At 46.2% G+C, this 26,048-nt stretch overlaps 1 long non-coding RNA gene across 1 annotated transcript in view; it reads right to left on the bottom strand.

The window, feature by feature from the left end:
• LOC311517849 overlaps window positions 1-26,048 on the bottom strand; it is a 95,306-nt gene that overhangs the window by 39,975 nt on the left and 29,283 nt on the right. Inside the window, exons 2-3 of the long non-coding RNA XR_014710808.1 lie at window positions 1,971-2,225; window positions 1,179-1,360 (exon numbers count right to left, since the gene is read on the bottom strand). This is a non-coding gene — a long non-coding RNA (uncharacterized lncRNA). The remainder of the gene's footprint in view (window positions 1-1,178; window positions 1,361-1,970; window positions 2,226-26,048) is intronic.

Raw genomic sequence — 26,048 nt, 5'->3', positions numbered from 1 at the left:
CTAAAGGTAAGAAAGAAGGGTTTCAAAACCTGAACAAATGGGATAAAGTACCGACTCCATTGTATGGCAATGGCAAAACTTCCATTGACTTCAATGGAGCCAGGATTTCACCCATTCTTTCTAAGGCTGGGCTGCTGGTACTATGGAGCTCTTGAATATTGCTGGAACACTAGAGAGAGTGCCTGATTCTGCTCTCCCTTACACCCATTTTCACTGATGTAACTCTACTGACTTCAGTGGGATTAGTTATAATTTGCACCAGTGCTGATGAGAGCAGAATCTGGCCCAGAAGCTCTAGTATAAATCAAAATAATATTTTGCATTTATATAAAGCGTTTGATTCATGAATCACAAAATACACAGCAAAGGTTAAAGTATTATTATCCCCATTTTAGAGATGAGCACAGAGAAGGTTAGAGGACTTCTTATAATATGTAATAGATTAGTTGAGCTTGAGCACTGCTTGTGATGTTTTTTCATTTAAATCTGTAGAAGAGGGAGAATTCGATCCACAAAAGCCAAAGTAAAAAGATGCCATTTCCTACCTCTTTCCTCCCTGAATTCCTAATGTCATGCAAGTGAGCATAGGGTTACCATGGCCACCTTTTGCCATGAGCATCAGAGTGAATGGAGCATATTTGAGTTTGAGTCCTGTGGTGAAAACTGCTCTATTTATAATAGTTAATCATTTCCTGATGTATGCAGCTAATGGCAGGCATACACATCACATTGAGGCCTTCTCTATAACAGACTTGATTCTTAAAATTGTCCATGAGTGCTACCACTAATGAAAGTGTTTATGTAGACAGACTGTTGGTGTTTTAACAATTGTGTTGCCTAGTTCTGCTCTGAGCAGGGTTAGATAACGCGGGAGCTCAAGTGCCAGCACTTCCGGCAGCTGTCTATATGAACACTAGCACAGGGGGAGTTGCACCAGTTGGAAACTTAGAAAAAGACTAACACAGACACAGCCTGTGTAATACTATGCAGCATAATTGGTCTACTTCCTATGAAAAGTGAACTGAACAAACATCACAAATGTAACACAACTGCCTTGCAAAGAGTGGCTGTTCCGTCCTGCTGTTTCTAATTACTTGGTCATCACCCACTATCACCATTATCAGGAGCATCAAGCCGACACTAATGGTACATTGTGACTCTGAAATAGTTTCACTTACCCGTTTGCTCTGAACCCTACACTTCCAGTGTTCAACCCACAGTACACAACTTCCTCCCAGTCCTGCCGTATGTGAGGTTGGGATGTAATCTCAGGGGCAGCAGGTGCTATAGTTTTGTTCTGGGTTTGTACAGCATCTAGCACAATGTAGGCCGGATCCCTAGCTGGGGCTCTCAGGTGCAACTGCAATATAAATAAATAAATTAATTAATAATAGAAATTTGAAATGATGAGAAAATGTGTCCATTACGCAAGAAGAGAGAACCATCTGATCATAGTTCAGAAAAGCTGACAGCATTCCCTACTTTGGATATTTCCTATGGTATCTATCATATGTAAATAATTAAAATGTTCCATTGCCAGCATTATATTCTAGCCTCTGTTTTTCCAGGTGTCAAACTTCGCATAATTGTCTTCTAGACATGTCCTTCTTCTCCATTTTCTGAAGACAGTGGCAACTCTATAACTTATTTCAGTGGGGGTTCTCACAATACAGATAAAAATGTTTATTGCCCTTAAACTTTACAAGAAATTGTATCAGAAATGTAGGCAAGCTAGCAGAAGGAGGAATGACAAAGCTCTGCTTCATCCTGGAAAGCAGCTCTGTGCAATTATGAGCTCATATTACCAGAACCAGAAATTCTACTGTCATTCTTCAGGCAAGATCAAATGTTTCACTGGCAGAAACATAATCTTCTTCACTAACATCACAGATTGTTTATATTCCAGACTGACTGTAAATGTACAGTATTTCTGAAGTCACACACTACAAATAGTAATGTTTAGTACTTACTTGGCATCCTCAAAGTGCTGTGCAACGTTAACCGATTAATCCTCAGAACACCTCTGATAGATAGGTAGTTAGGAGACCTGCAGCCACAGAGCGAGTCAACTGGGATTAGAGCACAGCAGTGTCTGTTTCTCTGGTTTGTGTGTGGTCCATTAAGCTTTGCTGCCTCTCTAGGAAGGTTTCCTAGCAAGTTCAGAGTTGTATGCAAAGAGATGCTACTGACAGATATGTCACAATTCACAGAATAGAAAGTTCTCCCTGCGGTGGGGAAAAGGAAACAGAAAAATTCAGACATGAAAGTGGGGAACCCAGGCTGACACTACTTTAGAAACTCAGGTGGGCAGGTCAAGATGCAATTTGGAGGCAGAATACAGCTGTGTAGGAAGAGGAAGAGATCACATTAAACTCTAATCAGAGAAGCACCAGGACATTATATGATTTAAACTAGGATTTGGCTGCAACTACAGGCTGCAGCTGTGCCAACACTGCACTAATGAATTTCTGTCTCTTTTCCACTATACTCGGGACAGCAAAAGCCTGGACCCTGAGAAATAAATCAGTCTATGGCAACATATTGTTTCTTTACAAGACTGTAAAAGTGGCAAAAGTTCACAATCTATTGGAGATAGTGTGACTGCTTAAGAAACTACTCCATACCCTAGAAGTAGCTGATACGCCTAGGAGGACAAAGGGTTGCCATGGTAAATTTGTGCCCTTAATATATGAGAGAGTTTGAAGGCATACAAAACCTTGAGGATTTGTTAGCACTAAGGGTCTCCCAATCTTATCGTGTATTTGGTCATTTTCATTCCTTTCTAGAACAGGTTAAAATTTTTCAAAAATTCAGAATTTTAACTTTTTTGTGAAAAATTGACACCATTTTTCAACTAGCTCTACTCTTTTGTTTTCATCTATTTGGAAAAATATTCAATTTTTAATGATATGCTGATCCAGGTGAAAAGAAACCACACAACGGGCAGGTAACCGAGGCCCCCAAAGTATTAAATATGAACTAGTATTCCTTTAGCACATGTTAAAAATTACTTTTCCCATTTCTGGGAAATATAGGGTGCAACCATCTTGTTTTTAATAAAATCTCTTTTTTAAATGTTTAGATAGGATTTTTCTGAAATATTTTTATTCCTGAGGTGCTACTAGACTTAAGGTAGTGTGACAAAGTTCCTGCTCTACCTTGGTGGGTCTTGCGCTTATTGGCGGATTTGCTCGCCTTGGAGCTTCACGGCAGCCCTCAGCTTGGCCGTTTTTCTGAACCCACAGTCCACGTCAACTCCTCCTATGTCTGAGCAGGAGTTGGGAGGATTTGGGGGGAACCCGGGCCCGCCCTCTACTCTGGGATCCAGCCCAGAGCCCTGTGGAATGCAGCTGTCTAGAGTGCCTCCTGGAACAGCTGTGCGCCAGCTACAACTCCCTGGGCTACTTCCCCATGGCCTCCTCCCAACACCTTCTTTATCCTCACCGTAGGACCTTCCTCCTGGTGTTTGATAATGCTTGTACACCTCAGTCCTCCAACAGTCCGCGTTCTCACTCTCAGCTCCTAGTGCCTCTTCCTCCCAGCTCCTCACACGCACACCACAAACTGAAGTGAGCTCCTTTTTAAAACCCAGGTGCCCTGATTAGCCTGCCTTAATTGATTCTAGCAGCTTCTTGATTGGCTGCAGGTGTTCTAATCAGCCTGTCTTAATTGTCTCCAGAAGGTTCCTGATTGTTCTGGAACCTTGTCTGTTACCGCGCCCAGGGAAAAGGGACCTACTTAGCCTGGGGCTAATCTATCTGCCTTCTATTACTCTCCTATAGCCATCTGGCCCGATCCTGTCACAATAGCTTTGCACTGTCCCTAGAGAACAGCAGTACTGTGCACTTATACAATACAGAACCTTTTATCAGAGTGTTTCAAGGTGCTTTACCAAAGCTGGAGAAATTTTATCCCCATTTTGCAGCTGGGAAAACTGAGGCACACCCGCCCAAAGTCACATAGCTCCAGATTCTGCCACCTTTACTCATGTTTAGCTGTACCTTACTCCACAGGCTGCCCCACTGAAGTGAGTGGCAAAAATTGGTCAACAGGGATTCAGTGACAGAGTAAGGAAGAGAACCAAGATTCTGTGGCTCCTAGTCCCCTCTTGCTCACCCCTGGACTAACCTGCCTATCATAAGAGATTATAGGAGGATTGACTCCTCCTCCAGGAAGCTCCCAAATCATGTATCCTGCTGCCCTATGTTTGCTTTATGGGAACACTACAAGTGTAATTTAATGTAATTTGTAGACTGCTCTGAGTTAGGTCAGGGCCATTTTGGCCCCGGTTGTCCCAGGATCAGCACAGCACAGATTAGATGGCTAAACGACAAGCTATACCAAGTTTGAATTGGACACAGCTGAGGATCTGGCCCTTGTCCTCTGCAGGCTAATCAGTCACTACCAGACATTAGGTCACATGCATAAAAAACAGACTTTATATACTCCCTACAGTTAGGCAACCTGATCCTCGTGCAACAGTACCGGGTTTACAATGGCACCGTAGTTCCTGGCCCAAACTGGGTAGGGGCCCATTATGGACACATCTGGCCCCTCACCCAGCCAGCAGGTCCCGCTCAACTGTAGGAGGCTCACCACCCAGCAGCTGGGCTCCACCATGCGGGCTGGGCAGGGCTGCTGGCTGCAGGGCCAGTGGGCATGGCCAGGCTGGGAAGACTCTTGGGAGTCGTGTCCTAGGAATCTGCCCCGCTCCACAGCGTGGCTCCATCTCTGAATGGTCTCCGCTGCCCACCACCTGTGAGGCCATTCCCACCTCCCCGGGGCCAAGCTGCCTGGTACCGGTGCAGAGGCCAGACCAGTCTTGGCCAGTGTGTATGGGGGGCAGCGCAGGGGCCTCGGCCCGGCCCTGCCAAGCAAGTGGGTCCTGAGGAGCTAGAGTGACCAGATGTCCCGATTTTATACGGACAGTCCCAATTTTTGGGTCTTTTTCTTGTACAGGCTCCTATTACCCCCACCCCCGTCCCCATTTTTCACATTTGCTGTCTGGTCACCCTATGAGGAGCCCAGCCCAGGTAGGCCCCACTCCTGCTCCAGCTTAGCTGATCATGTTGCTCCTGAGGGGCTGCAATGATCCCCGCCCCAGGACTGGAGCCGGCCATGCTGCTGGCTCAGCCTGGCAGACACGGTCACCTCCCAGTGGGACCAGTGAGTGTGGCCAGGGCTCGGGGGAGTGGGTCTGTGGAGGGTCACTGGGCAGTAACGGGTGGGGGAGGTTTGTGTGTTTTGGGGTGCTAGGCATAGGGGGATCGGTGGGGGGGCACTGGGCAGGTCTGTGTAGGGTGTTGTGCAGTTGTGGTGGGGGGGTGTAGTGGAGCACTGGGCAGGGGGGGCAGTGGTCAGGGGGGGCACTGGGCAGGGGTGGTGGTGTGAAGGTGGTGTGAAATTGTGGTGGGAGGGTTATGGGGGATCTCAGAGGGACGATGCTGGGCATAGGGGTCTTTGGGGGGGCTCTGAGAAGAAGGGTGCTGGGATTAGGGAGTTGGGGGGGCTCTGGGTGGGGGAATGGTGTGGCACATCACACGGTGCAGGCCCACTCCTGTGGGGAAGGGGCATGCTATCAGGGCTGGGTGGGCCATATGCATCTGGTGGCTGCCAGTTTGTAAACAGTGGCCTTGCGCTGGGCAGAGCAGGGCCACCTTCACCACGTCATGCCCCATTGGCCCTGGCCAGCCCCTCGCTCCAGGGACCAACCCCCACCCCACCCCCAGTGCCATGCTCCATTGCCCCCATGAGGGCCCACAAATATGTTTGGCACTGGGCTCACAATAGGTTAATCCAGTGCTGCATGCACAGGAGGTCAAATCCAATACACAGGCTACCTTAATTTGCTCTCTTTCAGAAACTACTGACTCTGAGATGACAAATTTTTTTGCCTCCTTTTCCTGCTTTTCAGAGGGTTAATATTTTGAGTTTTAAATTAAAAAACAACAAACTCGTTACTATTGTCCTCCTGAATTTAAACTGATATTACATTTTGAGGTTTGAGTAATGTTTTAAAATGGATACTGTTTCTTTAAAGCTGACACATAATGAGATCTTGGAGGTTTGTCCTGGATTGCAGACCATTTTATTTCTCATAAACATGCTATCATTAGCTACTTTCAGGAGGATGAGTTATACTCATTGATTCAAATCAAACTTATGACCTGGTGGCAGTATTAGATGTTGGCTATAAAACCTCACCTTCTCATTAATCTTTCATTGGACACCGTGATCCGAGAAGTCAGCAACAGTCACACCATGCTCCTTCTCTCTGGTGATGCCACTCCAGAGGGCTCACTTATTGGATCAGAGCAATTATTACTACCCTTACAATACAGATCCTGAGAGCTTTATCAAATTTCCTCTTAGGTACCCACGCTTACAAAGAGTCATGTGTTGTTTCTTTGGTGAGGACATCACAGGATTACTATAAAATGCAGTAAACTGAGGTCATTTGCAATTAAACACATGACTCCTGATTCCAAGATGATGCATTTTCATTTTCATTTACAGCACACTGTAAATGTCTTACAGAAAGCATAGCTACACGTAAATGATTGTGTTCTAAGAATTCCAAGTTCCAGTTAAATCACAAATAAATGCCAAGTAAGATTTATTCAGGGGAGGATTAAGGCAGAATACTTGGTATGTGGATTGCAGGTATCTTGGTATCATAGTTGGAGGGGCCCACATGAACAAGTGCCTCTGTAAACAGCAGGCAATGCAACAAAGAACTGATTGATGGCTGCTAGCCAACTGATTGCTGCCAGGACAGGACTTAGGAGGTGCACCACAAACTTTGGGTGGGCCTCCCTCATCTCTTCTACATCACAACATGAAATGACCTGGAGAAAAGTGAGAGGCAGCAGCTGGAAGCTGTGAGACTCTGACTTGGCCAGCATACACTGCACATATTGCCAGCTGTTCCCACATTCTTTGGGTGCATGGGGAGGAAAGGCCAAAGTTTTGGTGGATCTGAGTCCAGTATATGCCTAACCCTTTCCTGATTCATTTTTATATCACAGAAAGCTTTCTCCCTCTTTCAGGCTGGTCTGATGGCCTGGTATAAAGCACCACCTTGTCTTTGAGGAAACCTGGGTTTGAGGCTAAACTTGGGATTGCAATGGGTTGGGATGCTTTGTGGTGGTAACTCCATGGGTCAATGGAAAGGGGCAGGTGCACTTGCTAGTGCATCTCCTAGACCTAAATGGCAGTACAGGTTGAAGTAACAGCTAAAGCAGGGATGGGCAAACTTTTTGGCCCGAGGGCCACATCGGGGTGTGAAACTGTATGGAGGGCCAGGTAGGGAAGGCTGTGCCTTCCCAAACAGCCTGGCCCCTGCCCCCATCCGCCCCCTCCCACTTCCCGCCCCCTGACTGCCCCCCTCAGAACCCCTGACCCATCCAACTACCCCTGCTCCTTGTCCCCTGACCACCCCCTCCTGGGACCCCATGCCCCAAACTCCTCAAACCCCACCCCCCATCCAACCCCCCCCCACTCCCTATCCCCTGACTGCCCCCCCCGACCCCTTTCCACACCCCTACCGCCTGACAGCCTCCCCAGGACTCCCACACCTATTGAACCGCCCCCTGCTGCTCCCTGTCCCCTGACCGCCCCCCCACTCCAGAACCTCCACCCCATCCAACTGCCCCCTGCTCCCTATCCCCTAACTGCCCCTCCGGGACCCCCTGCCCCTTATCCAAACCCCCACCCCCCGCCCCCTCACCATGCAGCTCAGAGCAGCAGGAACTCACAGCGCCGCCGGGCAGAATGGTCCCACAGTCCGGATGTGGCCCGCAGGCCATAGTTTGCCCACCTCTGAACTAAAAAGAAGACTGCCATTTTGCTTGAATGCAGAGCTTGTGAAACACAGTAGTTTAAGATAAGGCCAGGAATTTGTGAGCACATAAAATCATGGTCCAGACAGACCTCATTTTCATACAAGCTAAGCTGCTGATGTTGAAGCCTGATTTCCCACCAAGGCTTCAACTCAATGAACTTAACACATACTGAAATACAAATTGCCTTGTCTACACTAGGATTTAGAATGTGCTAGCTAGCACATTCTAAGGGCATACTTTTAAATCTTACTCAAGACAAGTCCTTGGAAGACCCAGACATGTGGATCTGGAGCACTCTCAACCCTTAAATGAAGACTGTGTTGAACTTTTAACAAGAGCTTTTCTTCCTACTGTTTATAGGATGTTTGAATCAAATAGCTGCCAACAAAAGAAAAAAAATGCTTTAAAAAGTCAGAATTAAAATCACTTGCTTTCTCAATTAATCATATTTTACTTGCTTGGTATCTTTGATGTCATAATCTTGCTAATTCTGCAATCTTTCATAGACTCTTCTAGTTACAAGACCTAGGCTCTTCATAGTTTCTAGCAGACTCTTTACTTTTCTCTTCGAAAGGATAACCATATGGCTCTCAGTTTATCTTCCTCAGAGAATAAAAGACAGAATTGACCAGAACTTGAATCGGTGACTTCAGGGATCCTATGAATTACATAACTGAGGTGTAGACTACTAAGCCACCCTCCTCTGGCCACACACACCTATCATTAAATACAATACCACAATATGATCACTAAAAGAGAGACTGCCATAAACTTTAGCTGCCATTTAAATAAAAGGCCTGGCACAGCACAGAATTCACTTTCAACCATAAGGGAATTAAAAATTGCTCACCACAAAGTATATTCCTACACTCATCTGGCTTTCAAGAGGTTCCTACTGAACAACCCAGTCTGGATCAGGAACCTAAATTCTGTTGAAAATTAAACATTGTCATAGGGACATAGGGGAAGTGAAACATGGTGCTGACACGAGGTAATTGCTCTATTATCTCATACTGTGAGGTGATGAATGCCTTTCATTGCCCTGGAAATGACTGCTCCCAGTAGCATGACCCATGGCAATATTTTGCCATTGGTGCAAAAGCAGTCAGTCAGAATAACTAGTTACCACCATGACTGTGACTGGAGGGGTGACCCAAGTTCAATTCAGCAGCATGAACCTTTCCCACATGGAAAAGGAGTCACATAGGACACTGTCTTTTAGCACATGCCATAGAGAAGGCTAGCTCAGGCCTGGTCTACACTACAAGTTTATATCAAATTTAGCAGCATTAAATCAAATTAACCCTGCACCCATCCATACAAGGAAGCCATTTTTGTCAACCTAAAGGGCTCTTAAAATCGATTTCTATACTCCTCCCCGATGAGGGGATTAGCACTGAAATCGACATTGCCATTTTGAATTAGGGTTAGTATGGATGCAGTTCGACAGTATTGGCCTCCAGAAGCTATCCCACAGTGCTCCATTGTGACCGCTGTAATCAGTACTCTGAACTCAGATGCACTGGCCAGGTGTACAGGAAAAGCCCCTGGAACTTCTGAATCTCATTTCCTCTTTGGCCAGGCGAGCTCATCAGCACAGGTGACCATGCTCAGCACAGGTAACCATGCAGTCCCAGAATCGAAAAAGAGCTCCAGCATGGACCAAACAGGAGGTACGAGATATGATCGCTGTATGGGGAGACAAATCCGTGCTATCAGAACTACGTTCCAAAAGACGAAATGCCAAAACATTTCAAAAAATCTCCAAGGCCATGATGGACAAAGGCTACAGCAGGGATGCAACACAGTGCCACGTGAAACTTAAGGAGCTCAGACAAGCGTACCAGAAAACCAAAGAATCAAACGGACGCTCCGGGACAGAGCCCCAGACATGCCGCTTCAACCCTGAGCTGCATGCAATTCTAGGGGGGGCCGCCACCACTACCCCACCCTGTCCATGGACTCCGATGATGGCGTACTCTCCGCCATGCCTGAGGATTTTGCGGACAAGGAAGATGAGGATGAGGAGGACAAGCTTGAGGAGAGCCCACAGCACACTGTTCTCCCCGACAGCCAGGATCTTTTTATCATCCTGACTGAAATACCCTCCCAACCCAACCAAGCCAGAGAAGGGACCTTTGGTAAGTGTACCTTTTTAAATATAATACATGTTTTAAAAGCAAGCGTTTTTTAATGATTAATTTGCCCTGAGGACTTGGGATGCAATCGTGGTAAGTACAACTACTGGAAAAGCCTGTTAACGTGTCTGGGGATGGAGCGGAAATCCTCCAGGGACATCTCCATGAAGCTCTCCTGGAGGTACTCTAAAAGCCTTTGCAGAAGGTTTCTGGGGAGAGCAGCCTTATTCCGTCCTCCATGGTAAAGCAATCATCCCAGAGAATTGGATGGGGTGGCGTTAGTTTAGTTTCTGCTGCTGCACATTAACACGAAAACCGCAGCACTAAATGGCCAACTCAACGGGCTTTGCTTGGTATGGGAAAAGAGGATGCTGCTGTTATGAAGGTTGCAGAAGCTGAAAGACTATGGTTTACCATGGCCGCCTGCAAGCCAAATTCTGTTGCTCGGCACTGCGTGTGTGATCTCTAACACCAAAGCTGCAGGCACTCAATATAAGATGCAAAATGTGACCTTGTACTGAAATCACATATGCTATGTAATGTGAATAGTGTTGTTCACCGTGAAACAGTATAGCCATTGTTCTGTAAAATGTATCTTTTTAAATACTTCACTCCCTTTTTTTCCTCCCACAGCTGCAAATGTTTCAAGCCTTCCTCCTCCGTCCCAAAGGCTATCTCAGATAAGGCGGTGAAAAAAACGCACACGCGATGAAATGTTCTCTGAGCTCATGCAGTTGTCCGGCACTGACAGAGCTCAGCAGAATGTGTGCAGGGACACAGTAGCACAGTACAGGAAAGTGGCCAATGAACGTGAGGACAGGAGGGATGATCGAGATGAGAGGTGGCGGCAGGAAGATCAGAGGAGGCAAGATGCAATTCTGGGGCTACTATGGGATCAAACAGACATGCTCCGGCGTCTGGTAGAGGTTCAGGAACGGCAGCAGGATCACAGACTGCCGCTGCTGCCCCTGTTTAACCACCCTCCCTCCTCCCCAAGTTCCATAGCCTCCTCACCCAGATGCCCAGGAACGCGGGGGGGAGGCTCCGGGCACTCAACCACTCCACCCCAGTGGACAACCCAAGCAACAGAAGGCTGTCATTCAACAAGTTTTGAAGTGGCCTTTTCCTTCCCTCCTACCCTCCTCCCACACCCCACCAGGGCTACCTTGTGAGTTATCTCCCTATTTTTATAATCAATTAATAAAGAATACATGCTTTTTAAACGATAGTGACTTTATTTCCTTTGCAAGCAAGCTGTGATTGAAGAGGGGAGGGCGGGTGGCTTACAGGGAATTAGAGTCAACTAAGGGGGCGGGTTTTCATCAAGGAGAAACAAACAGAAGTGACACCCGGTACCCTGGCCAGTCATGAAACTAGTTTTCAAAGCTTCTCTGATGCGCAGCGCTTCCTGCTGTGCTCTTCTAATTGCCCTGGTGTCTGGCTGTCCATATTCAGCGGCCAGGTGATTTACCTCAACCTCCCACCCCGCCATAAATGTTTCCCCCTTACTCTCACAGACATTGTGGAGCGCACAGCAAGCAGCAATAACAATGGGAATACTGGTTTCACTGAGGCGAGCCAGTAAACTGCGCCAGCGACCCTTTATACGTCCAAATGCACACTCTGCCACCATTCTGCACTTACTCAGCCTATAGTTGAACAGCTCCTTACTACTGTCCAGGGTGCCTGTGTATGGCTTCATGAGCCAGGGCATTAAGGGGTAGGCTGGGTCCCCAAGGATAACTATAGGCATTTCAACATCCCCAACTGTTATTTTCTGGTCTGGGAAGTAAATCCCTTCCTGCAGCTTTTGAAACAGACCAGAGTTCCTGAAGATGCAAGCATCATGAACCTTTCCCGGCCATCCCACACTGATGTTGGTGAAATGTCCCTTGTGATCCACCGGTGCTTGCAGCACCACTGAAAAGTACTCCCTGTGGTTTATGTACTGGCTTCCCTGGTGGTCCGGTACCAAGACAGGGATATGCGGTCTGTCTATAGCCCCACCACAGTTAGGGAATCCCATTGCAGCAAAGCCATCTACTATGACCTGCACATTTCCCAGAGACACTACCTTTGATAGCAGCAGCTCAAAGATTGCATTGGCTACTTGCATCACAGCAACCCACACAGTAGATTTGCCCACTCCAAATTGATTACTGACTGACCGGTAGCTGTCTGGCGTTGCAAGCTTCCACAGGGCTATTGCCACTCGCTTCTCAACTGTGAGGGTTGCTCTCATCTTGGTATTCTGGCGCTTGAGGGCAGGGGAAAGCAAGTCACAAAGTTCCATGAAAGTGCCCTTACGCATGAGAAAGTTTTGGAGACACTGGGAATCATCCCAAACCTGCAACATTATGAGGTCCCACCACTCTGTGCTTGTTTCCCGGGCTCAGAATCAGCGTTCCACAGCATGAGCCTGCCCCATTAACACCATGATCTCCAAATTGCCGGGGACCATGGTTTTAGAGAAATCTGTGTCCATGTCCTCATCCCGCTCGTCACTGCGCTGCCATTGCCTCCTCGCCTGGTTTTTCAGGTTCTGGTTCTGCATAAACTGCACGATAATGCGCGAGGTGTTTACAATGGTCATAACTGCTGCAGTGAGCTGAACGGGCTCCATACTTGCCGTGCTGTGGCATCTGCTTGGGCAATCCAGGGAAAAGGGCACGAAATGATTGTCTGCTGTTGCTTTCACAGAAGGAGGGTTGACTGATGACATTTACCCATAACCACCCGTGACAAATTTTTGGCCCCATCAGGCATTGGGAGCTCAGCCCAGAATTCCAATGGGCAGCGGGGACTGCAGAAACTGTGGGATAGCTACCCACAGTGCATAGCTCGGAATGTTGATGATTGCCACGGTACTGTGGACGCACACCGTCAAATTAATGTGCTTAGTGTGGACACATGCACTCAACTTTATACAATCTGTTCCCAAAAATCGAATTCTGTAAAATCAGAGTAATTTCGTAGTGTATACAAGGCCTCAGAAAACGCTGTCAAACCTGCAGCTGCAGAGGGTCCTCAGATTACAAGTCTCCCCTTCATGGACAAGATTAAATGCCAGCATGATGTTCACTGCTCATACTCCAGCAGCACTTGGTGTGGAATCTGAGCTGCTCTATGAATAACAGAGCTTTGACATAACTTGAGCCTTCCTGAGGAATTGGGGGTCTCCTCATTTATCACAGTTTTGGCTGGGATAAATCATAAGTTCCAGTCTCCTCCTGTTTAATGGGGAAGCCTCTAGCCCAGGAGTGGGAAAACTTTTTGGCCTGAGGGCCACATCGGGGTTCCGAAACTGTACGGAGGGCCAGGTAGGGAAGGCTGTGCCTCCCCAAACAGCCTGGCCCTGCCCCCTATCTGCCCCCCTCAGAACCCCCAACCCATCCAACCCCTCCTGCTCCTTGTCCCCTGACTGCCCCGACCCTTATCCACAGCCCCGCCCCAACAGCGCCCCCCCCGGACTCCCACGCCTATCCAACCCCTCCGTTCCCCATCCACTGACCACCACCCCCGAACCACCGCCCCATCCAACTGCCCCCTGCTCCCTGTCCCCTGCCTTCCCCCCAGGATCCCCTGCCCCTTATCCAAACCAGCCCCCGCTTCCCGCCCCTTACCATGCCGCTCAGAGCAGCAGGACTGGCAGTCATGCAGCCTGGCCAGAGCCAGCCACGCCGCCATACTGCCTGGCAGGAGCTCGCAGCCCCGCTGCCCAGAGCACTGGTGGCACAGCGAGCTGAGGCTGCCAGGGAGAGGCGACAGCAGGGGAGGGGCTGGGGGCTAGCCTCCCCAGCCGGGAGCTCAAGGGCCGGGCAGGGTGGTCTCGAGGGCCAGATGTGGCCCATGGATCATAGTTTGCCCACCTCTGCTCTAGCCACTATTCCCTCAACTCCCTCCACCAAAACATGCACCAGATGTGGACACATTACTTCTTCCTCACTCTTCCTAGGTGGCATAGCAGAGCAGTTTGGGCCGGGCCAACGAAAGCAGCATACTGAATCTTGGACCTTGCAACCAGCAAAAGGAGGTGGAGTCCCCAACAAATTACTCTGATTTGCTGGAAACAGCATTTCGCAGCTAAGTTTTATTAACAACTTTGGGGAGGTCAAACTGTACTATCCTAAATTGTATGTTACGATTTATTACGGCCCTTTATACCGAGATAAGAAGGAGTTACTCACCTTGTGCAGTAACGATGGCTCTTTGAGATGTGTGTCCCTGTGGGTGCTCCACTTTAGGTGTCGGTGTGTCCCTGCACTGGAGATTGGAGATTTTAGGTAGCAGTGCTCAGTCAACGTGTGCATGCACAGTAGATGTCTTGCAGTGCCGTTGGCACCTCTTGTAGTGTGTGCACGCCCTGCCCCTTTCAGTTCCTTCTCTACCGCAAAGCCTGATAGTAAAAACTCCAAAGGAGAGGGGAGGAGGGAAAGTAGTGGAACATCCACAGGGACACACATCTCAAAGAACCATCATTACTGCACAAGGTGAGTAACTTCTTCTTCGAGTAGTGTCCCTGTGGGTGCTCCACTTTAGGTGTCTGTAGAGCAGTGCTCCACTGTGGATGGTAGGTGCTTCTGAGTTATATATGCAGTGGTCGAGAGCACAGTAAGGCCAACTGTGGTGTCTGACATAGCACCTTGTGTACTGCTCGGAGCTCTAGGAGGCTGACGTGAAGTTGAGTTTCCGGCACTGACCACTTGCCCTGTATGGTGTGGTGGTCTAAATGAGTGCCCCAACCTATCAGAGATGCATCTGTCGTGATAATGAGTGATGGAGGGTCCTGTTGAAAGGGGATCCCTGTGCAGACATTTTCTGGTTTTGTCCACCAGTGTAGTGACGTGATGGCCTTTGGGGGCAATGTGACTCTTTTGGCTAGGCTGTGTTTGCTGGGCATATACACGGTGCTCAGCCAGCCCTGAAGACAGCGCATATGGAGTCTTGCGTGCCTTATGACAAACATCATGGCTGCCATATGCCACAGGAGCTGAAGGCAAGTCCTCACTGAGGTTTGTGGATTGGTGATGATCGTGGAAATGAGTGTGTTCATTGTCACGAACCTGTGGTTTGATAGTATTGCCTTGGCCTGTATGGAGTCGAGGTAGGCCCCAGTGAACTCCAGGTGTTGTGTCCGGGTTAGAGTTGATTGCTTTGTATTTATCTGCAACCCTAACTTGTGGAATAGTGCAATGGTTGTTTGAAGTATGTGTGTTGCCTCTTCCCAGGTTGCACCTTTCAGTAGGCAGTCGTCTAAGTACGGGAAGATCATTACTCCTCTGTGTCATAAGTGTGCCACTACTACTGCAAGTGTTTTGAAAAAACTCAAGGGGCTGTGGAAAGGCCAAAAGATAGTACTCAGTAGTGGTAGTGGTTGGATCCTACCATGAATCTCAAGAATCATCTGTGGGACGGATGAAAATATGTGTCTTGAAAGTCGAGGGCTGAAAACCAGTCCCCGCTGTCTAGTGCTGGTATGATTGTGGCCAATGTGACCATTTTAAACCTGTGACTGTGTACGAATTTGTTGAACTTCTGAAGATCTCAGATGGGTCTCAATCCATCACTTTTCTTTTTGGTGAGGAAATAGTTTAAGTAGAAACTCTTCCCTTTGTATTGATTTTGAACTCGTTCCATGGCACCCAGCTGTAGGAGGTAGTCCATTTCCTGTTGTAGGAAGTGATTGTGAGAAGGGTCCCTGAAGAGGGATGGGGAAAGAGGGAGGGTGGGCGGGATGGAGAGGAACGGGATGGCATAACCAGATCTTATGATCTCCAGTACCCATTGGTCTGTTATTATAGCTGTCCAAGCATGGTAAAAAATGGTAATAAGTGGTGGCCAAAAGTTTGGGTAGGAGTGTCCAATAGTGCTATAGTCTGGGGGAGGTTGTTCAGACCCTCAACCTAGACTTCAAAATTGAGGCTTGGTTGTTGATGGTTGAGAAGACGAGGCCTGATGTTGCGGGGCTCTATGTCTTTGGGGGCATTGTTTATTCCGGTTTTGGTCAAAATGCCGCTGTTGTTGGCAGTGGAAAGATGTGTCTCTTGTTCTTTGATATGGTGGCGTCATTTATTACGGGGGGACCCGGGGTGTATATGCTTAAGGTACGTAGTGTGGCCTGAGAGTCTTTCATTGTATGTAAGACCTCATCTGTTTTAGAGGAAAAGAGTCTTTCGCGGTCAAAAGGAAGGTCCTCCACCTCCATCTGTAGTTCCTTCGGAATTCCCAACACCTGCAGCCAGGATGGTCGTCACATCACCACTGCTGAGGTTGTTGTTCGTGCGGTTGTGTCTGCCACATCCATGGAGGCCTGTAAAGCCGCGTGGGCTATTATTTGTCCCTCGGCCATGATGGCCTTGAGCTGGGGACGTTTCTCTTCAGGAAGATCCTCTAAGAGTTCCTGCAGTTTGCCATAGTTAGAGAAGTCATAATTTGCCAAGAGGGCGGAATAGTTGGCAACCCTGAATTGCAGTGTGGCTGAGGAGTATATTTTACGACCAAAGAGGTCTAGCCTTTTATGTTCCTTGTCTTGTAGTGTCGAGCATAACTGGGGTTGTTTGCTGTGGTGATTGGCAGCTTCCACCACTAGGGAGTTGGGCTGTGGGTGGGAGAAAAGACAGTCTATCCCTTTAGCTGGGATGAAGTATTTTCTGTCAGCCCTTTTACTGGTAGGGGGGCTGATGCAAGTATCTGCCATATGGTCTCTGCCAGCTCCATTATTGCTTAGTTGATGGGGATAGCAATCTTGGCTGAGGTAGATGGTTGGAGGATTTGAAGCAGCTTGTGCTGTTTCTCTTGCACATCCTCTGGTGTGATCAGTTGGCTGGCCACCACTCTCTTAAAGAGAGCTTTCGGTCATCAGATGTCGTTGGAGTTGGTGGTATAACAGCCTCACCTGGTGAGGAGGATGAGTTATGGGCAGGTGAAGTGTCTTCCTGCTCAATCTCTGAAATCGTTTCTTCCTCCTCTATTTCCCCGTTGGGAACTTCAGATGTTTCCCTGCCTGGTGAAAGTGGAGGTGATCTGATTTCCCGTCTGGCTGGGGTGGAAGATCTGGAGTATTGGGCTCTATATACAGCCCATGAATCCCGTGGGCTGTATATACAGCCCAATCCCACTGCATTGGGAAGGGTGGTTGTGGGCAGGGCCAGGGTTGCCCATGTCATTGCTGTATCTGTCCACAGTGGTGAGGCTTGGTTCTGGCAGCCCCCCATGGTGGTCTCCTCTCTGTCAGTGTGGAGTGTTGAGAGGAGAAACGGCTGCCCTGAGCATCCCCTTCCTCATCACTATATATGGACTGAAGGGTGGGAGATGCAGGAAGCTGCTCCGTTCTTTGGCCCAGAGATTTTTCGGTGCTGAGTAGGGGAGATTGTGGTATCGAGGAGACTGCTATGTCCCTCTGGTGCAAAAATTGTGTTGGAGCTGCTGTGGCCAGAGCCGTGTTTGTACTGTGGTCAGCTTTCGTGGAGGTAGTTGGTGCCGTTTTAAGTCAGTCTGTCGGTGGGACTTGGCAGAGGTACACAAGGAGATAGTGCCAGAGGTGCCTGAGGTCTTGTAGGTGCTCTCTCTGGATGAGCTTGGCACCGAGGGCAAAGACCTCACTGGGGAACTTCTCTTTCTCTAAGTGCCCTGTTTCAGGGAAGTCGCAGCTCACTTCCTTGAAGTTTTGGAAGGCTGAGCATTGCCCTTGTCAGAAGTTTTACTTCTCTGTGACTCAGCTGATGTTTTTTCCTGAGATGGCTGGAGGGACTTTTCCACCATCATTTTAAGGTGGAGATCTCTGTCTCGCTGTGCCCTTACCTTTATACTGATACAGTGAGACCATTTCTAGGGGATATGAGTTTCCTACAAGCAATGGACACAAGATGTGTGGCCGTCAGAGACCAGCATTGCCTCACGGCAAGAGTCGCCCCTCTTAAAACAAGGTGAACCTGGCATTGTGTCCATTAATATTTTCCCAACTGGGAAGGGAGATGAAAAGAAAATATATAGAAATTGGTTAAAGGAAACTCTATTTCTACCACTAAGCTAAGAAACTAAAACCAAAATGAAAAAAGAGGGGTTTTTTGAAGGGGAGGTTTTTTTTCAATAACTGGCTAAGTAGAGTCTAATTAAACTATCTAAGAGTAATATGTAAACTGTTATCTTTTCTAGAGGCAGCACTGCCACTGAGCTCCGCCTGTAGCCGAGGACGACTGAGAAGGAACTAACAGGGTTGGGTCGTGCGCGCGCTACAAGAGGTGCCCACAGCGCCGTGAGACATCTACGGTGCACGCGCGCCCCAACCGAGCACCGCGACCTAAAATCTCTGATCTGCAGGGACGCAGCGACACCTATAGTCGAGCACTCACAGGGGAGTGAAGAAGAATCATTATGTTCCTAAAATCTAACACATATAAGATGAAGTCAAAGGAAGACATGGGTTGACTTCTATACAGTTCTAGACTTTGCATTTGTAAAATCAAGCCAACCCTAATGTCATTCTCTTAGGATGAAGAAGTCTCTTGGGACTTGGTTCTAATCTGACATATGTGCATATCTTGAGAAATGGATTCTTCAAGTTGCCCAGAGATGGATGCAGATTGGAATCCAGCATTAGCAGGGATGTATATTTACTATACTATCACTTGACCAGCTGAAGTGAACAAGAGTTAATATCCCTATATACACAATAGTGTGAGGGAAAACATTTGACTGGAGAATGCAGTAGGTTGAGACCCAAACAAGGACTGTAGAGACAGAGAAGATGTTATAATTACCACAAACTCCCACTGCTTCATCTCCACACTCTGCTGCTCTCTGGCACCATCAAATTGGTTCCCTTTTGATAAGAGACCTTTGAAGAAACAGCTATGTCTTACATGACAAACTTGGCAGCATTAATGTGTCATTCATCTGTAGAAGATTAGAAATGAGTGAGAAAGGGAGGGAATGTTTTATCACCTGCAACACAATATGAAACAAAACAAGTTACAGTCATATGCAGGCACCCTAACAACATAAGTGTTCATATGTTAATAGATGCACTGGAATCCAAAAGTTTATTTTATCATTATTTTTAAAAACATGCCTTTGGCATAGCCTCCTGGTCCATTTATATTACAAAATTACACAGAATTTAACACCCTGGTGCCAACAGCAGTTGCAATAAACACCCCCACACACATTGTAAAAATGTAGGCAAAACAGTAACATCCCAGCCTGTTACCTAAGCGATTATAAACAAAACACCCATCACAGCTAATCTGCCTCAGGAAGAAGCCCGAGCCAACAGATGGATTTCCTCAGCAACCCTCCTGTGTCTTGGCAGAATTTGGTGATAATAATACTTGTAGTAATGTTTATTCAATACATAACATAATGAAACTCACACGCGTATAGTTACTTTCACCCAAAAGCAATTTACTAACAAACTATCCTCAGGGATTACTTCGTCCATCATTGAAATGCAACCACCATGTGGCAAAAGGTAGCAGTTGTATAATAGAGCACACCAACATTACACAACAGTTCAGGACAGGAAGTACACTATCCAAATGAAAGGAATTTAGTTAGCTACCTAAACTAAAAACTGGACACTGAGGGTTAATAGCTGTGCTCTTGTGAAAAGGACCTTTAATTAATACACAGAGTAGTGCTTCACTTTTACGTTTCATCCATAAGACAGCACCTCCTACAGCAGTGTTACATTACACCATGCTAGAGGGAAGAGTGCTACCTACTTAACTATTAATACCAGTTCCTAGAGCAAAGAGATGTTCAGTGAATGTCTGATCCACATACTAACCCAACCTAATGCCCCTTACCTCGTGATATTTGATACGATCAAAGCACAAGGTGGCATGGAAGTAGTGAGCTAGTTCATTATAAACATAGTGATTGAAATCAGAGCATTTAATAATATTGACTGTGATGTTTGGGTGCCAAACAATATCTGCATGTCTGTGTTGTCACATATTCTTTTAATTCCTGCAGACCTGTCTCACAAGGAATGATTGTGCTGTCAATTTACTCACATTTTCCATCAATACTTTCTGTTAGAAACTGATCATATACAACAGTATACAACTTGTGGCATACGGAAACAGAAAGGAATTATATGATGCCTTGACTGAAACCAGTGATATTTACCATCATTTTATCAGTAAACCAATGCTTGAGATGTGGGTGTTATGGGAAGGGGGAACTATTTTCCTTTTGGAAGACAGGACTAGTATGGTGTTACTTTCCAATTTACACAGCTCCATAATTCCCTAACCAGAGTGTTAGAGGTTATGTTAATTTATAACAGTCACAGTCATCATCATGATCAAACCAAGCCTGCTCTCTTACAGGCCTAATGGCTCTTCTCTTCACAGCAAATACTTTGGTGGAGTTAAACCCTGTTTATGGGAAGACTGTAAATTAGAACCAAGCTGCATCATGTTACAAAACTGCATTTCTGGAATATTTCCTTGGTTTCGGTTCATGTGAAGCAGCCCACATTGCTCCTCAAAGCTGGAAACAGCTTGCACAGCAAGGTCTTTAGGAATCAGACAAACAATAGTAATAAACTAGAGGGTTGTACACTTCATTGCTTCTATAGGCCAAGCTCACCGCACACACCGGGGTTCCTGGCTGGCTGGAAGCCTGCCTTGTTTCCAGCAAAAAAAATTTCAAAAGCAACCTGTTCCCACACAATGTTTCAATTCAGACAAATCAGCATTTTCTGATAGAAAAATATTGTTGGAAAATTTCCAATGAGCTGTACTCCTAATCCTGTGTCCCCCTCTTTCTGCCCTCCTCCACACCAATTTGGGCTGTGTTCCCCTACCTCATCCTTCCCTGGCTAGGGCTCTGTGTGTCCCTCTTTCCGGCCCCTTCCTCTCCCCCCCCCTCCCCAGCACCCAGAAGCTCCCTAGTGGGATTGAGATATAAGAGGCAAATCTGCCAATCACCTGATTTTAGTGGAAATCAGGCTTTTCCAATTTTTCAACTGTACCAAAATCAGCAAGGTTCTTCCTATCATACTCAGAACATTCCCTGAAATTTTGGAATTGACTGGATGGAGTTTTCAACAGTTATTGTGTCAGAAACAGGAAATGCTGTTAAGTGTTCATTTCACAGCCAATTAACATTTATATTCATAGATTCCAAAGCCAGAAGAAACCATTGTGATAATTTAGTTTGACCTCCTGAATAACACAGAAACATAAAGGCACAAGACCAATTCAGAGTTTTGAGATTCTCTAGAATTAATAATTATGGCTGATTAAATGCCCTGAGGATGAAATGCATCCAGCAGCCGTGCAGCAGGCCTTGCAAACCATAGAAATCTTGTGGTATTTGTGTGTAAGGGCAGCCAGAGTAGTTGTGCTGGGGCAAACTCCTCACCCCTTTCCTTTGTGAAGATGACACAGCCAAGTGTCAGATACCACCAATTTGGTCGATTTAGTGTACCCTCTCTACCTCCCCCCCATACATAATTTGAAAGATTATGATGTCTGCTTTAAGATGAGGTATGAGTTGGAGCTGTCAAGTGGTGCCATTACCATAGAAATGAGGATAAACAATGACACCATCAACACATTAAAATAACCACTTTGAAATATTTTCATTTCTCATTTCATTTCATTTCGTTTCTCTAAGTTTAATGACTCTATGTTTTATTTCAAGACATAAAATTTGATTTCTTTGTGAACTCAAAGAATCACAATAAGAATCTAAAGGGTAAAACAAAATCTAATAAGTTTGTACAGGTATTGAAATGTAATAGCACTGGTGACATTTCTGGTCAGCATCATTATATCATTTTGTTCATCATTATGATCCTGTCGAGAGTGTGTGGGTTTCCATAGTCTTTACTGCCTTGACATGTACACAGTTCTGTGGGGGGAAGACTGTCCTAGCTACACATACAGTTGATTGTTCAGTGACCCTTCCTGGTACAGGCACAAATAAGGTCTTGTAGACGTTCAGATGCCATAGAGCCCTTGAAAAATACAGGAAGTAGTTCATCATCCATATTTTTCAATCCATATTGCAATGGTGATCCAATATCTGGTTTATCTATGTGCAAAGACATCCAAATCTTTGTTGCCAAGACGCTATTTTGACACGCTCTTCAAAACTGTCCTCCCGTAGTGGGAGTTTGGCCGGGGACTTCTCCTTTTGGATGGCTAGATTGAGGCACAAGCAATGCAGGTCTCTTGGGTCTCCTTTTCTTTCTCGCGCTGGTCATTACAACACTGCAACCAACTTCCTTGTTGCAGAAATTGTGGATTATCTGTCACACTCTCTCAATTTGGCAAGATCTCTGAAACAGTAAGCTCCCTTTGTTTTGACAACATTAAGCACAATTTTTTCCCCAATACCAACTAGGGATGACACACAGTCACATCTGTTAATGAGTGCACAGCAGCAAGTATGTTGCAGAAGTCAGGAATGATTCCATCAAAAATTGCATGCACAGGTATGAAGTGATGGTTGTCAGTTGTGCTGGTAATGGTGCCTGTTTCAATCCACATGTTATCTACGTGTTCTATTTTTGGAAAGTATTGAACAGCAAGGACCAAACATATGTATCAGATGATCTAATTATTATGGTTCCTTTGACACCAAGAGACCCAAAAGTCATACTAGCACATACAGCATGCAAACACATCTTTGTGTCTGTCTCCTCTTGAATATTGTACATGTCTTGGGCTTCTTCAACACCTCTACTGATGACAGACTTTGCTACTTCATCCTTCGGAAAAGCCTCCAGCTAGAAGAAGTGTTTATGTTGGGTGTGCTCCTATGGTCTCAGGTGCATTTTGAACCATATACTCACAGAACATATACTCACAGAAGAATTTTACAAGTGACTGCCATGTTGGATGCCACATGTAGAAACTTTTTCCATGGTGGCACAAGGTGTCCACCAATCACTTACTATTTCTTGCATCCAACTTTTAGGTGCTGTCCAGCACTGTTCTTCTGCAATTTGCACAGTTATTGTTGTTACATCTGTCAAAGCCTTCAATTACAGAGGTATCATTAAACTATTATAACCTATTCTTGATGGGGGCCACATCCTTAAATACATCTTTCCCAAAAGCCCTCTTCTGGCCACCATCATGAAATTGACCAAAATGGACCGTGAATTTGGTAGAGCCCTATGCATTATGAAATCCATTGCCCAACAAAACAGTGCAGGGGTCAAGACACAGCCCTGCCTGACACTAGATACTGTTTTAAAAGGTGCCAACATCCGATTCCCAAGATGTACACAGGCAGTGGTTCCACTATGCAGCTTGTTAATCGAGTCCAGCAGAGTGGTTGGAACACCTACGTTCTTTCAGGCCTTCCTTCGCGCAACTGTCAAGTGAATCAAATGCAGCCTTAAGATTGACATATGCCACAAGCAGGGGCTTCTTGAACTCACAATGTATCTCCGACAACAAGCAGAGGGCCAAAATGGTATATCTAATGTAGATCTGTTCCTTGTAAAGCCTGATTGATGGCATGCTTCATTTCATCTAATGTTAGTGCGTTAGTACAAGCATCTGGGTCCAAAACCACAGTGGCTGACAAATCATCCAGCTCGGAGCAAGTGGCAACTGGAGGGTGGTTCAGGGTGCTGTGATAACGTTCCACCCGGCGTGAGAGGATATCATCATCCGATTTACACGGAAGGCCTTGGCTGTCGTTCAAGATGCTGTTCACAGTGACTACCTCTTGACCGCTGAGACTACGGATCGCGTGGAATGCCGGCTTTAAGTCCCTCCTGGCTGAGTTCAACATTATCTGCCACTAGGTTACAATAGATGAGCCTAGGAATTTAAATTAATAATTTTGCTAGACACTAAAAATCATGGTCTTAATAAAGACACTGGATTAATGGCTGATTACAACAATCTATAAACCCCTAACTTCCCTTTTTTGTCCTATCACTGCAGAGGTGTTAAAGGGCCACTTCACCTTGAATGGCCTCTTAGAATATGTGTTAACTGCTTATGCTATACAATCTGTTCCATCGTGAATTTAGGGCATGGCTACACTGGCAACTTAAAAGCGCTGCTGCGGGAGCACTTCCGCGGCAGCGCTTTGAAGTGCAAGGGTGGTTGCGCGGGAGGGCTGGGAGAGAGGTCTCCCAGCGCTCCTGGTAATCCACCTCCAGGAGGGGATTAGCTCCCAGCGCTTGGAACCTGTCTACACTAGTGCTTTAAAGTGCTCAGACTTGCTGCACTCTGGGGAGTGATTCTTCACACACCTGAGCAAGTTAGAGCACTATAAAATGTAAGTGTAGACAAGCCCTTAGCTGCAACACGTTGAGTATCTTTCCCAGACCTGAAGAAGAGCTCTGTGTAGCTTGAAAGCTGGTCTCTCACCAAAAGAAGTTGGTCCTAGAAAAGATATTATGTCACACACCTCATCTCTCCAACATCCTGGTACCCAACATGGCTACAACAACACTGCAAACAACGATATCAGTGTCATTTGGTATTGGTAAGACATCTCAAGGTAGTCGTCTTAAAAGATAACAGGAGAGATCTCAGACAATATTTATTTGTAGGTGACAAGAATATATTTTCTCAAGTAGTTTTTCAGGGCAACTCAATTCTGGATATCTTATATGTTTTTCAAATGCTGCACAATGCATAAGAGATTCTGATTGCCCAGGCAGAGTAAGTAAGTTTACTTTCCCATGCTTCAGTGATATTTCTTGTGATGCTGGACTGTCTAAAGACCGTTCTTGAAATTCATAGATTCATAGATACTAAGGTCAGAAGGGACCATTATGATCATCTAGTCCGACCTCCTGCACAACGCAGGCCACAGAAACTCACCCACCCACTTCTGTGAAAAACCTCTCACCTATGTATGAGCTACTGAAGTCCTCAAATCGTGGTTTAAAGACTTCAAGGAGCAGAGAATCCTCCAGCAAGTGACCCGTGCCCCATGCTACAGAGGAAGGTGAAAAACCTCCAGGACCTCTTCCAATCTGCCCTGGAGGAAAATTCCTTCCCGACCCCAAATATGGCGATCAGCTAAACCCTGCGCATATGGGCAAGATTCACCAGCCAGATACCCAGGAAAGAATTCTCTGTAGTAACTCAGATCCCACCTCATCTAACATCCCATCACAGGCCATTGGGCCTATTTACCATGAATAGTTAAAGATCAATTAATTACCAAAATCATGTTATCCCATCATACCATCTCCTCCATAAACTTACTGAGTTTAATCTTAAAGCCAGATAGGTCTTTTGCCCCCACTGCTTCCCTTGGAAGACTATTCCAAAACTTCACTCCTCTGATGGTTAGAAACCTTCGTCTAATTTCAAGTCTAAACTTCCCAATGACCAGTTTATATCCATTTGTTCTTGTGTCCACATTAGTACTGAGCTTAAATAATTCCTCTCCCTCTCCGGTATTTATCCCTCTGATATATTTATAGAGAGCAATTATATCTCCCCTCAACCTTCTTTTAGTTAGGCTAAACAAGCCAAGCTCTTTGAGTCTCCTTTCATAAGAAAAGTTTTCCATTCCTCGGATCATCCTAGTAGCCCTTCTCTGTACCTGTTCCAGTTTGAATTCATCCTTCTTAAACATGGGAGACCAGAACTGCACATAGTATTCCAGATGAGGTCTCACCAGTGCCTTGTATAACGGTACTAAAACCTCCTTATCTCTACTGGAAATACCTCGCCTGATGCATCCCAAGATGGCATTAGCTTTTTTCACGGCCATATCTCATTGGCGGCTCATAGTCATCCTATGATAAACCAATACTCTGAGGTCCTTCTCCTCCTCCGTTACTTCTAATTGATGAGTCCCCAGCTTATAACTAAAATTCTTGTTATTAATCCCTAATTACTATTACTCCAGTTTACAAGGTCATCCAGATCCTCCTGTATGATATCCCGGTCCTTCTCTAACTTGGCAATACCTCCCACCTTTGTATCATCCGCAGACTTTATTAGCACACTCCCACTTTTTGTGCCGAGGTCAGTAATAAAAAGATTAAATAAGACTGGTCCCAAAACTGATCCCTGAGGAACTCCACTGGTAACCTCCCTCCAGCCTGAGAGTTCACCTTTCA

This window comes from Lepidochelys olivacea, assembly GCF_965140295.1.
Source record: "Lepidochelys olivacea isolate rLepOli2 genome assembly, chromosome: 3".
Lineage (NCBI taxonomy): Eukaryota > Metazoa > Chordata > Testudines > Cheloniidae > Lepidochelys > Lepidochelys olivacea.
The sequence above is the reverse complement of the archived record's forward strand: the minus strand, read 5'-3'. Positions and strand labels throughout refer to the sequence as shown.